The following is a 15979-nucleotide window of genomic DNA, read 5'->3' on the forward strand; positions in this document are numbered from 1 at the left end:
AAAAAAAAAAGTAGCCAAGCATTGATGTGCTGCCTGTAGCCCTAGCTACTAGGGAGGCTGAGGTGGGAGGATCACCTGAGCCCAGCAGTTTGAGGTTGCAGTGACCTATGATGATCGTGCCACTGCACTCCAGCCTAGGTGGATAATTGACTACTTTGACAGAGATAATATATTGCATAACATGTGTGGCAATAATAGTGTAAAGGGCTGGAAGGGAGAAACAGTAGTGTCCTATTGTAAGATTTTTGTAATATATATGTGGTGCTATAATATTACTTGAAGGTATATCATGGTAAGTTAAAGAGGTAACTATAAACCCTAAAGGAAACACTAAAATAATAAAATAAAAAGTTATAGCTAATATACCAACCATAAAAAATAGTCAAAAAATCCAAAGAAGTCAGGAAAAAGAGAATTAAAAAAGACAGAAAATGTAGAAAATAAATAGCAAGATGATAGATTTAACTATATCAATAATTATATAGTTACATTATAATAATTATATCATATAGTAATATGATATAATTACTTCAATTAAAAGCTAGAAATTAATAGACTGGATTAAAGCACAAAAACCAATTATTATGCTGCCTACAAGAAATGAACTTTAACTATAGAGACACAATTGGGTTAAAAGTAAAGGAATGACAAAAGATATACCATAGTAACACTAATCAAAAGAAAGTTGCAGTGACTATTTTAATATCAGATTCAGAAGATGTCAGAGCCAAGAATATTACCTGGGACAAAGTCATTTAAATTGATAAAGGGGTCAATTAAGAAGGTATATATAACAATACTAAGCATTATGACCTTAACAGCTTCAAAGTACATGAAGTAAAAACTGATAGAACTGGAAGGAGAAATGGAGAAATCTACAGTTACAGTTAGAACAGTCAATGCCTGTCTCTCAATAATAGATAGGACAAGTAGACAGAAAATTGTCAAGAATATTGTATTCATTTTCCACAGTGTAGCCCATTTTCATACTGCTATAAAGATACTACCTGAAACTGGGTAATTTTAAACAAAAGAGGCTTAATATACTCACAGTTCCCCATGGTTGGGGAGGTCTCAGTAAACATATAATGACGGCAGAAGGTGAAGGGGAAGCAAGGCATGTCTAACATGGCAGCAGGAGAGAGAGAGAGCATGCAGGGGAAACTGCCACTTGTAAACCAGATCTTGTGAGAACTGCCTCACTATCTGATAATGGCATGAGTGGAACTGCCCCTGTGATCCAATCACCTCCCACCAGATTCCTCCCTTGACATGTGGGGATTACAATAAGAGATGAGATTTGAGTGGGGACGCAGAGCCAAACCATATCATTCTGTCCCTGGTCCCTCCCAAATCTCATCCTTTTCACATTTCAAAACCAGTCATTCCTTCCTAACAATGCCCCAAAATCTTAACTCCTTCAAGCATTAACCCAAAAATCCAAGTCCAAAGTCTCATCTGAGGCAAGGCAAATCCCTTTTGCCTATGAGCCTGTAAAATCAAAAACAAGTTAGTTACTTCCAAGATACTATGGGGGTGCAGGTATTGGGTATATGTTCCCATTTCACATGGGAGAAATTGGCCAAAACAAAGGAGCCACAGGCTCCATGCAAGTCCAAAACCTGGCTGGGCAGCCATTAACTCTTAAAGCTCTAGAATTTCCTTTGTCTCCATGTCTAACATCCAGGGCACACTGGTGCAAGGGGTGGGCTCCCATGGCCCTGGGCAGCTCCACCCCTGTGGCTCTGGAGGGTACAGCCCCTGCAGCTGCTTTCACAGGCTGGCAATGAGGGCCTGCAGCCCTTCCAGGCAAACAGTGCAAGCTGTGGGTAGATCCACCTTTCCGGTGTCTGAAGGATGGTGGCCTTCTTCTCACAGCTCCATTAGGCAGTGCTCCCGTGGTGACTCTGTGTGGGGTCTCCAACCCACATTTTCCCTCTGCACCATCTTAGTAGAGGTCCTCCAGGAGGGCTCTGCCCCTGCAGCAGACTTTTGCTTGGACACCCAGGCATTTCCATACATCCTCTGAAATCTAGACAGAGGCTCCCAAAGCTCAACTCTTATCTTTCTGCACACCTACAGACCCAACACCACATGGAAGCCACCAAGGCTTGGGGCTTACACCCTCTGAAACAATGGCCTGAGCTGTACATTGGCCCCTTATAGCCAAGTCCTGAGGCTGCACAGAGCAGCAAGGCCCTGGGTCCAGCCCATTTTTCCCTTCTAGGCCTCTGGGCCTGTAATGAGAGGGGCTGTCATGAAGGTCTCTGACAGGCCCTGGAGACACTTTACCCACTGTCTTGGCTATTAACATCAGCTCCTTGTTACTTATGCAAATTTCTGCAGCAGGCTTGAATTCCTCCCCTCAAAATGGGTTTTTCTTTTCTATCACATGATCAGGCTACAAATTTTCCAAACCTTTATGCTCTGCTTCCCTTTTAAACATGAGTTCCAATTTCAGACCATCTCTTTGTGAATACATATAACTGAATGCTTTAAGAATAAGCCAGGTCACGTCTTGAATGCTTTGCTGCTTAGAAATTTCTTCTACCAGATACCCTAAATCAACTCTCTCAAGTTCAAAGTTCCACAGATCTCAAAGGTGAGGGTAAAATGCTGCCAGTCTCTTTGCTAAAACATAGCATGAGTGACCTTTACTCCAGTTCCCTTCCTCATCTCCATCTGATTCTACCTCAGCTTGGATTTCATTGTCCAAATCACTATCAGCATTTTGGTCAAAACCATTCAACAAGTCACTAGGAAGTTTCAAACTTTTCCACATCTTCCAATCTTCTTCTGAGCCCTCCAAACTGTCCCAACTTCTGCCCGTTACCCAGTTCCAAAGTTGCTCCATTTTTAGTTATCTTTATAGCAGTGCCCCACTCTGGCAATACTCATTTTATATATTAGTCTATTATCACACTTCTATAAAGAACTACCAGAGACTTGGCAATGTATAAAGAAAAGAGGTATAATTGACTCACAGTTCTGCATGGCTGGGGTGGCCTCAGGAAACTTACTATGGTGGCAGAAGGCAAAGGGGAAGCAAAGCATGTCTTACATGGTGGCAGGAGAAAGAACAAACAAAGGAGGAACTGCCAAACACTTTTAAATCTATCTGCTTGGCTGGGCGCAGTGGCTCAAACCTGTAATCTGAGCACTTTGAGAGGCTGAGGCAGGCGGATCACCTGAGGTCAGGAGTTCGAGACTAACCTGGCCAACATGATGAAACTCCGTCTCTATTAAAAATACAAAAAAATTAGCCGGGCATGGTGTTGAATGACTGTAATCCCATCTACTCAGGAGGCTGAGGCAGGGGAATCACTTGAACCCTGGAGATAGAGGTTGCAGTGAGCCGAGATTGAGCCACTGTGCTCCAGCCTGGGTGACAAGAGTGAGGCTCCATCTCAAAACAAAACAAAACCATCTGCTTTTATGAAAACTCTCTCACTACCACAAGGAAAGTGAGGAAACCACTCCCATGATCCAGTCACCTCCCACCAGGGCCCTCCTTCAACATGTGGAAATTACAATTGAAGATGAGATTTGGGTGAGACACAGAGTCAAACCATATCAGGTACAATAGACATTAACAACCTTATCAACCAAATTGATCTAAGTAACACTTCCAGAACACCCCATCAAAAATAGCTGAATACCAATTCTTTTCAAGTACACAGAGAACATTTACCAGAATAGATCATATTCTGGGTCATAAAACAAGTCACAATTAATTAAAAATGCTTCATGTCATACAAACTATGTCCTCTGAGTATAAGATTAAATTATAAATCAATAACAAAAATATTTTAAAATCCCCAAATATTTGAAAAATAACCCATGTCAAAATAACCTCTAAAGAAATAAAAATGGAATTTGATGACAGAAAATGAGATGATTTTACTTACCTTTTAGGGTAGACAAGTTAGTAAAAAGATAACATGTAGTATTGGTAATGATGTAAGGAAAAGGGTATTGTGATGTTGGCAGGAATATAAAACTGTGCAATCTTTTAGGAGTAATTTAGAGCTATGTATCAAAATTTCAAAGGCTCCTGCCCTCTGATCCAGCAGTTTCAGGAATCTATCTTCCAGCATGGCTGTAGAAATTAATAGGTATGTAGATACTCACAGCTGTGTAGTTATATAGTGAAAAGTAGAAAACGTTATTGCTGTCCATCAGTAAGGAATTGGGTAAGTAAAGCACATACGGGGTCAAAATATCTAATATCCTGAACAAAGTTACCAAAAAAACCTTGAGATTACTTCTTTAGCCTTTGTTCCTGCCAATTTTATTTCTCTAGGCTCTGGACACCTTGCCTTGCCCCATGTGCACCTTTATGTTTGGAGGGTCCAAGGGAGGAGCTGGCTGTCTTTTAACTTGTATCCATTCTGGCTATTTCCTCCTTCATAATACTTGGGCCAGAAAGAGGGAGTTGGCCTCTGACTAAAGCATCAGTTTCGGCCTTAAACAGAAGCACCTGAATGCCTCTTGTCTCCTCTGTCCCTGCAAAAAGGAGGCCCCAGTCGCCAATGCTCTCTCACCTTCACACAGCTTTGCCTCTGACACTCCCAGCAGAGCTGAGAGATCTGGGTTTATCACAGTGCCTGGCAGGTAAGTCAAGCTCCTTGTGGGTGAGCTGTTTGCTTGCTGTGGCATTTCTCTTCAGCAACAACTTAAAAGCCACAGCTGGCACTGGTGAAGAGCCTGAAGGCCTCTCGATTGCCTCCTGTTTCTGTGGAATAAAAATCACCTGGGAACTTTACAGACACTGCCTCAGCTAGGTGATAAAAGCCAATATCTAGTCATAAATCACGTTGCTAGTACGGACCTGTATCCGTTTCCTAGGCTGCTATAACAAGTACCAAAGACTGGGAGGCTTAAAAAAAAAAACAACAGAAATTTATTGTTTCACTGTTCTGGCTGCTTAAAGCTTGAAATCAAGATGTCAGCAAGGTCATGCTCTCTCTAACAGCTCTCGGGGAGAATCCCTCCTTGACTCTTCTAACTTTTGGTGTTTGCCAGTAATTCATCATGTTCATTCTAGATGCACCACTCAAAGTATATGGCTGCCTTCTCCTTGCATGTCTTCACATAATCTTCTCTCTGTAACTGTTTTTGTGTCCAAAGTTCCCCTTTCTATAAGGACACCAGCCATATTGGATTAGAGCCCAGGGATATAATTTTTTAATCATTTCACTTTAATTTCATTATTTCTGTAAAGACCTGATTTCCAAATAAGGTCACATTCTGAGGTATTGTGAGTTGGAGCTTCAACACATCTTTTTTGGAGGGACACAATTCAACTTTTGGTATGCTGGGATGAAAACGGTTCTTTACCTTTGGGGTCTTCCTCCTAATAATCCATAATCCCAGTATAATCATGAGAAAGTTATCAGATAAACTCTGACTGAGTAGACTAGAGGGCCATCCTACAAGATATCTGACAAAACTCCTCAAAACTGTCAGGATCTTCAAAAACAAGAAAACTTTCACCTCCTTTGAGAATGAAAGAAAAAATAAACAAGAAAATTCCAAGAAATTGCTACCACCAAGAGAAGCCTAAAGAGACATGACAGGGCCGGGCGCGGTGGCTCAAGCCTGTAATCCCAGCACTTTGGGAGGCCAAGGCGGGTGGATCACGAGGTCAAGAGATCGAGACCATCCTGGTCAGCACGGTGAAACCCTGTCTCTACTAAAAATGCAAAAAATTAGCTGGGCATGGTGGCGTGTGCCTGTAATCCCAGCTACTCAGGAGGCTGAGGCAGGAGAATTGCCTGAACCCAGGAGGCGGAGGTTGCAGTGAGCCGAGATCGCACCATTGCACTCCAGCCTGGGTAACAAGAGCGAAACTCCGTCCCAAAAAAAAAAAAAAAAAAAAAAAAGAGACATGACAACTAAATGCGTTGTAGTATATGGGATGAGATCCTGGAACAGAAAATGGACACTAATACAAATTAAGAAAATCTAAATGTACTGTAGACTTCAGGTAATAATAATATATCAATATAGGCTCATTAATTATAGTACTGTAAGATGTTAATAGAAAAAAGTGGATGCAGGGTATATGGGACCTCTGTGTACTACTTAATTTTTCTGTAAAGCTAAAATGATCTAAAAAATAAAGTTTATTTTTCAAAAGAGAACTTGATAGCATATCCGAACTTGCAGAAGCCTGCTGAAGCAGTACTTAGGAAGTGTATGGCAATAAACTACATCTCTTTGTATCGGAAAGGAGAAAGTTCTCAAGTCAATAACTTCAGCTACCAATTTTTAGACACTAGAAAAAAAGAGCAAATAAAACCCAAAGAAAGAAAATAATAAACATTAAAGTAGATATCAACAAAGCAGAAAACAAAAAGAATAGAAAAATTTAATGAAACCAAAAGTTGGTTGTTTTAGAAGATTAATAAAATTGCAAAACTCCAGCAAAACTATTCAGATATGAAAACAGGGAGTATATACAAATGACCAGTATCAGTAATCAGAGACTTGATATTACTACAAATTCTAAAGATATTAAAAGGTAATGAGAATATATTTTTACTGATAAATAATATTTGTATGTATTTTTATAGTATATAAGGTAATGTGATACATTTATATAATGTGTAAAGTCAAGGTATTGGGATATCTATCACCTTAAATATTTACCTTTTCTTTGTGCTAGGTACATGATATGGTTTGGCTGTGTCCCCCCTCAATTTCAACTTGAATTGCATCTCCCAAAATTCCCATGTTTTATGGGAGGGACCCAGTGGGAGGTAATTGAATCATGGGGGCCAGCCTTTCCTGTGCTATCCTCGTGGTAGTAAATAAGTCTCACAAGGTCTGATGGTTTTATCAGGGGTTTCCGCTTTTGCTTCTTCCTCATTTTCTCTTGCCGCTGCCATGTAAAAAGTGCCTTTTGCCTTCTGCCATGATCCTGAGACCTCTCCAACCATGTGGAATTGTAAGCCCAATGAAACCTCTTTCTGTTCCCAGTTTAAGGTATGTCTTTATCAGCAGCTTGAAAACAAACTAATACAATCAATTGGTGCCAGTAGAGTGGGACATTGCTGAAAAGATGCCCAAAAATGTGGAAGCAACTTTGGAACTGGGAACAGGTAGAGGTTGGAACAGTTTGGAGGGCTCAGAGGAAGACAGGAAAATGTGGGAAAGTCTGGAACCTCCTAGAGGCTTGTTAAATTGCTTTGACAAAAATGCTGATAGTGATATGAGCAATAAGGTCCAGGCTGAGGTGGTCTCAGATGAAGATGAGGAACTTGCTGGGAAATGGAGCAAAGGTGACTCTTGTTATGTTTTAGCAAAGAGACTGGTGGCATTTTGTCCCTGCCCTAGAGATTTATGGAACTTTCAACTTGAGAGAGATGATTTAGGGTGTCTGGCAGAAGAAATTTCTAAGCAGTAAAGCATTCAAAAGTTGGGTGCTGTTAAAAGCATTTCATTTTAAAAGGGAAGTAGAGCGTAAAAGTTTAGAAAATTTGCAGCCTGATGCAGTAGAAAATAAAAACCCATTTTCTTAGGAGAAATGCAAGCCAGCTGCATCAATTTGCAAAGAGCCTAATGTTAATCCCCAGGACCATGAAGAAAATGTCTCCGGGGCATGTCAGAGATCTTCATGGCAGCCCCTCCCTACCACAGGCTCAGAGGCCCAAGAGGAAAAAGTGGTTTTGTGGGCCAGGCCCAAGGTCCCAGTGCTGTGTGCAGCCTAAGGACTTGGTGCCCTGTGTTGCAATCACTCCAGCCATGGCCTGAATGCCCAGGCAAAAATTCACTGCAGGGGCAGGACCCTCATGGAGAACCTCTGCTAGGGCAGTGCAAAAGGGAAATGTGGGGTCAGAACCCCCACACAGAGTCCCTACTGAGGCACTGCCTAGTGGAGCTGTGAGAAGAGGACCCCAGAATGGTAGACCCACTGACAGCTTGCGCCACGCACCTGGAAAAGCCACAGACACTCAATGCCAGCCTATGAAAGCACCAGTAGGGAGGCTGCACCCTGCAAAGCCACAAGAGTGGAGCTGCCCAAGTCCATGGGAACCCACCTGTAGCATCAGTGTGACCTGGATGTGAGACATGGAGTCAAAGGAGATCATTTTGGAGCTTTAAAATTTGACTGCCCTGCTGGATTTCAAAATTGCATGGAGTCTTCCTCCCTTTGGCCAATTTATCCCATTTGGGAAGGCTGTATTTACCCAGTGCCTGTACCCCCATTGTCTCTAGGAACTAACTGGCTTTTCATTTTACAGGCTCATAGGCAGAAAGCCTTACCTTGTCTCAGATGAGATTTTGGACTGTGGAATTTTGAGTTAATGCTGAAATAAGACTTTGGGGGACTGTTGGGGAGGCATAATTTGTTTTGAAATGTGAGGACATGAGATTTGGGAGGGGCCAGGAGCAGAATGATATAGTTTGGCTGTGTCCCCATCCAAATCTCATCTTGAATTGCCATGTGTTGTGGGAGCTGATTGATCATGGGGGCAGGTCTTTCCCATGCTGTTCTCGTGATAGTAGGTGGGTCTCACGAGATCTGATGGTTCTATAAGGGGGAGTTTCCCTGTACAAGCTTGCCCTCTTTGCCTGCTGCCATCTATGTAACTTGGTCCTCCTTGCTTTCCACCATGATTGTGAGGCTTCCCCAGCCACATGGAAATGTAAGTCAGTTAAACCTCTTTCTTTTGTAAATTGCCCAGTCTCAGGTATGTCTTTATCAGCAGTGTGAAGATGAGCTATTATAGCTGGAAACAGACATCCCTGGGTAGATTTTTTTTTTTTTTTGAGACGGAATTTTGGTCTTGTGGCCCAGGCTGTAGTGCAGTAGAGTGATCTTGGCTCACCACAACTCTGCTTCCCAGGTTCAAGCCATTCTCCTGCCTCAGCCTCCCAAGTAGCTGTGATCACAGGCATTTACCACCATGCCCAGCTAATTTTTCATTTTTAGTAGAGATGAGGTTTCTCCATGTTGGTCAGACTGATTTCAAACTACCGACCTCAGGTGATCTGCCCACTTCAGCCTCCCAAAGTGCTGGGATTACAGGCATGAGCCACCATGCCCAGCCCATCTCTGTAGAGCCTTCTAAATACTGAAACATGGGTTTCCCATCCCAGGGTATTCTGGGGACAGACCTGGACATTGGGTATTTATTATTTTTATTTAACTTTTAAGTTCAAGGGTACATGTACAAGTTTTTTTATAGGTAAACTTGTGTCATTAGGGTTTGTTGTAGTTTATTTCATCACCCTGGTGTTAAACCTAGTACTCATCAGTTATCTTCCCGATTCTCTCCCTCCTCCCACCCTTCACCTCCAGTAGGCCCCAATGTATGTAATTTCCATCTATGTGTCCATGTGTTCTCAGAATTTAATGCTCACTTGTAAATGAGAACATGTGGTATTTGGTTTTCTGTTTCTGAATTAGTTTGCTAAGGATAATGACCTCCAGCTCCATCTATGCTCCTGAAAAGGACATGATCCATTCTTTTTTATGGCTGCATAGTATTCCATGGTGTATATGTACCACATTTTCTTTGCACAGTCTACCATTGATGGACTTTTAGGTTGATTTCATGTCTTTGCTATTGTGAATAGTGCAGCAATGAACATGCACATGCATGTATCTTTATGATAGAATGATTTATGTTCCTTTGGGTATATACCCAGTAATGCTAGGTCAAATGGTATGTCTGTTTTTAGGTCTTTGACAAATTACCACACTGTTTTCCACAATAGTTGGACTAATTTACATTTTCACCAACAGTGTAAAAACATTCCTCTTTCTCCATAACCTCACCAGTTTTTCTGGTTTTTTGTTTGTTTTTTTACTTTTAAATAATAGCCATTCTCTAACTGGTATGAGACAACATCTCACTTTGGTTTTGGTTTGCATTCTCTAGTGATCAGTGATGTCAAGCTTTTGATGACCCCAACGTCCAGATGAAAATGCAGCAAACTGACACCTTGATTTCAGTCTTGCTAGGCTACCTTACACGGTATTTAAAATTCCTAGGTTTTTTATTCTTTTCATTTGCTTCTTGGCCGCATACATGTCTTCTTTAGAAAAGTGTCTGTTCATGTCCTTTACCCCCTTTTTAATGAGGTTGCTTGTTTTCATGTAAATGTAAATTCCTTATAGGCACCTTATATTAGACCTTTGTCAGATGCATAGTTTGCAAATACCTTCTCCCATTCTGTAGGTTGTCTGTTTACTGTGTTGATGGCTTCTTTCGTTGTGCAGAAGCTCTTTAGTTAGATCCCATTTGTCAATTTTTGCTTTTATTGCAATTGCTTTTGGCATCTTTGTCATAGAGTTTTGCCCATTTCTATGTCCAAAATGGTATTGCCTAGGTTGTCTTCTAGGGGTTTTATAATTTCGGGTTTTACATTTAAATCTTTAATCCATCTTGAATGATTTTGTGTATGGTGCAAGGAAGGGGTCCAGTTTCAATCTTCTGTATATGGCAAGCCAGTTACAGCACCATTTATTGAATATGGAGTTTTTCCTCATTGCTTTTGTCAGCTTTGTCAAAGATCAGATAGCCATAGGTGTGTGGTCTTGTTTCTGAACTCTCTATTCTGTTTCATTGGTCTATGTATCTGTTTTTATGCCAGTACTATGCTGTTTTGGTTATTGTAGCTCTGCAGTATGGTTTGAATTCAGGTAGCATGATGCCTCCAGCTTTGTTATTTCGGCTTAGGATTGCCTTGGTTTTTCAGGTTCTTTTGGTTACATATGAATTTTAAAACAGTTCTCTGTAGTTCCATGAAGAATGGGTAGTTTAATAGGAATAGCATTGAATCTATAAATGGCTTCGGGTAGTGTTGCCATTTTAACAATATTGATTCTTTCTATCCATGAGCATCGAACATTTTTCCATTTGTTTGTGTGATCTTTGATTTCTTTGTGCAGTGTTTTGTAGTTCTCCTTGTAGAGATCTCTCACCTCCCCAGTTGGCTGTATTCTAAGTATCTTATTCTTTTTGTGGCAATTGTGAATGGGAGCACATTCCTAATTTGGTGCTCTGCTTGACTGTCGTTGATGTACAGGAATGCTAGTAAATTTTTTTATATTGATTTTGTATCCTGAGACTTTGCTGAAGCTGTCAGTTTAAGGAGCTTTTGGGTCGAGACTATGGAGATCATGTTGTCTGCAAATAGGGATATTTTGACTTCCTCTCTTCCTATTTGGATGCTCTTTATTTCTGTCTTTTGCCTAATTGCTCTGGCCAGGACTTTCAATACTATGTTTAATAGGAATGGTCAGAGACGGCATCCTTGCCTTGTGCCAGTTTTCAACGGGAATGACTCTAGCTTTTGCCCATTCAGTATGATATTGGCTATGAGTTTGTCACATGGGTTTATTGAGAGTTTTTAACATGGAGTGTTGAATTTTATCAAAAGCCTTTTCTGCATCTATTGAGATAATCATGTGGTTTTATCTTTAGTTCTGTTTATGTGATGAATCACATTTATTGATTTGTGTATGTTGAACCAATCTTGCATCCCAGGGATAAGGCCTGTTCGATCAAGGTGGGTAAGGTTTTTGATGTGCTGGATTCAGTTTCTCAGTTTTTTGTTTAGAATTTTTGCAATGATATTCATCAAGGATATTGGCTTGAAGTTTTTTTGGTTGTGTCTCTGCCAAGCTTGGTATCAGGATGATGCTGACCTCATAACATGAATTATGGAAGAGTCCTTTCTTTTTTTGAATAGTTTTAGCAGGAATGGTACCAGCTCTTTGTACATCTGGTACAATTCAGCTGTGAATCTGACCGGTCCTGGGACTTTTTTGGTTGGTAGCCTATTTGTTACTGATTCGATTCTGGAGCTCTTTATTGGTTTGTTCCGGGATTCAATTTCCTCCTGGTTCAGTCTTGGGAGGGTGTATATGTCTGGGAACGTATCCATTTCTTCTAGACTTTCTGCTTTATGTGCATGAAGGTGCTCATAGCATTCTCTGATGGTGATTTCTATTTCTGTGGGGTCTATGCTAATATCCTCTTTGTCATTTTTTATTGTGTTTATTTGGATCTTCCCTCCTTTGTTCTTATTAGTATAGCTAGTAGTCTAATTTTTTTTTTCTCAAAAAGCCAACTCTTGGATTTGTTAATCTTTTAAACAGTTTTTTTGTGTCTCAATCTCCAACTCAACTGTGATTTTGGTCATTTCTTGTATTTCTTGTCTTCTGCTGGCTTTGATGTTTGTTTTTTCTTGGTTCTCTAGTACTTCTAGCTGTGATGTTAGGTTGTGAACACCGCCTTAGCTGTGCCCCAGGGATTCTGGTGTGTTGTATCTTTGCTCTCAGTAGCTTCAAAGAACTTGATTTCTGCCTTAATTTTATTATTTACCCCAAAAGTCATTCAGGAGTGGGTTATTCAGTTTCCACATAATTATATGGGTATGAGTGAATTTCTTAGTCTTGATAGCTAACTTGATTGTGCTGTAGTCTGAGAGATTGGTTATCATGATTTCAGTTCTTCTGCATTTGCTGAGGAGTATTTTATTTCCAATTATGTGATTATTTTAGAGTATGTGCAATGTGGTGATGGAAAGAAAGTATCTTCTATTATTTTTGGATAGAGAGTTCTACAGATAGCTATCAGGTTCATTTGATCCAGTGCTGAGTTTTGGTCTTGAAATATCTTTGCTAATTTTCTGCCTTGATGATTGGTCAGTGGGGTGTTGAAATCTCCCACTATTACTGTGTAGGAGTCTACGTCTACTTGAAGGTCTCCAAGAACTTGCTTTATGAATCTGGTTGCTCCTGTGTGGGGTGCATGTATGTTTAGGACAGTTAGGTCTGCTTGTTGAATTGAACCCTTTACCATTCTTTGTCTTTTTAAATCTTGGTTGGTTTAAAGTTTACTTTGTCTGCTATTAGGATTGTAAACCCTCATTTTTTTTGTTTTCCATTTGCTTGGTAAATTTTTCTCCATCCCTTTGTTTTGAGCCTATGGCTATCATTACATGTGAGATAAATCAAGACGACGGGTCTTGGTTCTTTATCCAACTTACCACTCTGTGCCTTTTAATTGGGGGCATTTAGCCCATTTACATTCAAAGTTAATATTGATATATATGGATTGATCCTGTCTTATGTTAGCTGGTTATTATGAAGACTTGTTTATGTGGTTGCTTTATAGTGTCACTTATCTGTGTACTTAAGTGTGTTTTTGTAGTGGCTGGTAACAATCTTTCCTTTCCATATTTAGTGCTTCCTTCAAGAGCTCTTCTAAGTTCTGGTGGTAATGACTTCTCAGAGCATTTGCTTGTTTGAAAACAATCTTATTTTTCCTTTGCTTATGAAGCTTAGTTTGGCCAGATATAAAATTCTGGGTTGGAATTTTTTTAAGAATATTGAATATTGACCCCAATCTCTTCTGGCTTGTAGGGTTTCTGCTGAGAGGTCCACTATTAGTCTGAGGGGCTTCCCTTTGTAGGTAACCTAACCTTTCTTCCTAGCTGCCTTTAACATTTTTTCCTTTCATTACAACCTTGGAGAATCTGATGATTGCGTGTCTCGGGGATAGTCTTCTTGTGAAGTATCTTACTAGGGTTCTCTGCATTTCCTGAATTTGAATATTGGCCTCCCTAGCTAGGTTGGGGAAGTTCTCATAGATGATATCCTGAAATATGTTTTCCAAGTTGCTTACACTTTCTCCATCTCTTTCAGGGACACCAGTGAGTCACAGATTTGGTCTCTTTACATAGTCTTAGACTTTTCAGATTTTTTTTTCATTCTTTTTTTCCCCATGCTTGTCTGACTCTCTTATTTCAGAAAACCGTCTTCAAGCTCAGATCCTTTCCTCCATTTGGTCTATTCTTGTATTAATACTTGTGATTGCATTATTAAATTCTTGTGTTTTTACTATCAGGTATGTTCTTTTCTGTACTGGCTATTTTGCCTTTCACTTCCTATGTCTTTTTATTCTGATTCTCAGCTTCCTTGGATTGGGTTTCAATGTACTCCTACATCTCAGTGATCTTCATTCCTCTCCATATTCTGAATTCTGTCATTTCAGCCATCTCAGCCCAGCTCGGAGCACTTGCTGGAGAGATGGTGCAGTTGTCTGGAGGAAAAATGACACTTTGGCTTTTTGAGTTGTCAGGGTTTGAGTTGTCAGGTTCTTTCTCATCTGTGTGGGCTTGTGTTCCTTCAATCTTTAAAGTTGCTGCCCTTAGATGTTTTTATTTTCTTTTATCCTCTTTGAGGACCTTGGGGGTTTGATTGTGGTATAAGATGGATTCGGCCAACTGGCTTTGTTTCTGGAAGATTTTAGGGGGGCAATGCTCAGCTCCCAACTCTTAGTGTGTGTGCTCTGACTCTGGGGAACTTGTTTTGGGCCCCGACTTTGTTCTCTGACTCTTTGAGGTTAAGGATCCACTGCCCTGGTTGGGGCTGGGGTGCTCTCAGACCACTGGTCACTACCCTCTGATGCATGGTGTCAAAGTGTTTTGTAGTGTGGTGACAGCAAAATCCTTCCTTGTTTGTACATGCCAGCAGTGGCAGCAGTGCAGCAGGGTGGATGCTCATCAGCTGTGGTAGGGTGTTAGCAGGTGCTGGGGTGCCTGGCTCCATGTGTGCATTCACCACAGTGGTGGAGGCCATGCAGTTGGCAGGGCAGGAGGGCGGGGCTGCTGGTTGGTGATCATCACACTGGTGGTTGTGTTGACATGGGGAGCAGGGCACTGGCAGATGCAAGTCTGTGTACATTCCTTTTGCCAGCAGGCAGAGTGGTTGCTCAGCGTGGAGGAAGATCCACTGTCCTGTGCCAAGTTTCACTCCCATGGCAGTGTTGGTGCAAGGGTGGGCACTGGTGGCTGGCTCTGTGCCCACCAAGGCTCTGACTGCAATGGCAGTTGGCAGGGGGCGGGCAGACTATGCTCCTGCTGCAGCAATGGCTGCGCAGGGTGCACGCACACAGGCAAGCTGGCAGGGCAAGGAAGCCAAACCTCCCCGTACATACATACATCAGCAAATCAACGTCAGGGGTTGCCATGGGCCTGGGGGAAACTGCAGTGTGGGGAAGGAGCTTGCATTCTGGTGTGTGGCTATAGAGGCTGCCCTGCTGGAGCTTTCCACCAATCAGGGACCATCCAGCAGCACAGAAGCTATGATATAGGTCCCCAGGGCACCTGAGGCGGCCCTGGAAGCAGGTGCAGTCAGGCTGGGGCCCCAGGAGAGGCCAGCAGACTAAGGGGTGCTCAGGGCTGACCAGACTTATCTGACGAGCAAGACTATCCTGCAGAGTTCAGGCCCGACAGTTTCCCTTGGGCTAAAGTATCCTACCAGAGCAGTCAAGCCTAGGGTCATGACCATCCGTGGCCATGCTTCACTACAGAGGCTCCCGCATCAAATCCTCTGGGCTCCATATCAGCTGACTTGCTGTCCCTATCACTTCTCTAAGCAGCTCTCCCTGCCAACTCAAGTGTCTATGGTGGTCAAGGGGTCTCCTCCTGCTGGGATTCCAGAGGCCCATGGTGAGAGCAGGTTGCTCCTTGTCAGTTCAACTCCTCCATTCCCCTGGAGTTGCTGGGGGTCAGGAACAAGTCCTGGTGTGTGGTAGTCCCGTGCAGCATTCCCAGCTTCCTCCTGCTTCAGCCCAGCTATCGTGCCTTCCTTCTGAAGATCTGTTAGTGTGCCATAGTTTCAGCCCCTCAGTGGCAGCTGCTCCATCTGGCTGCGTCTGGTCAGCCATCTTTCCCTCTCTGTTATGATACTGGGAATTTCAAAAGCTCCCTTCATAATTTTAATGTGAAGCTATGGTTGAGAACTGTTAACATGGATCATCTATAAAAATACATGTTCATAGAAAAATCTGCCATTTGCAGACTCTTACCATGTGCCAGGCATTCTGCTGGGTATTTTACTTATCTCATCAAATCCTCATAACAACTCTATGACATGGGTGCCTTGGAGGCTGAGGTGCAGGGTGGTTGCCCCACATCACCCCAGCAGTAAGAGAAGAGCTGGGATGTGAAA

At 41.9% G+C, this 15979-nt stretch overlaps 1 long non-coding RNA gene across 1 annotated transcript in view; it reads left to right on the top strand.

The window, feature by feature from the left end:
- Positions 1–12578, top strand: part of LOC116535369 — a 22051-nt gene extending 9473 nt beyond the window's left edge. The window contains exon 4 of the long non-coding RNA XR_004262171.1: positions 12423–12578. This is a non-coding gene — a long non-coding RNA (uncharacterized LOC116535369). The remainder of the gene's footprint in view (positions 1–12422) is intronic.
- Positions 12579–15979: the final 3401 nt, after the last annotated feature.

Source organism: Sapajus apella, unplaced genomic scaffold, assembly GCF_009761245.1.
Source record: "Sapajus apella isolate SASKATOON/1434 unplaced genomic scaffold, GSC_monkey_1.0 scaffold94, whole genome shotgun sequence".
NCBI lineage: Eukaryota > Metazoa > Chordata > Mammalia > Primates > Cebidae > Sapajus > Sapajus apella.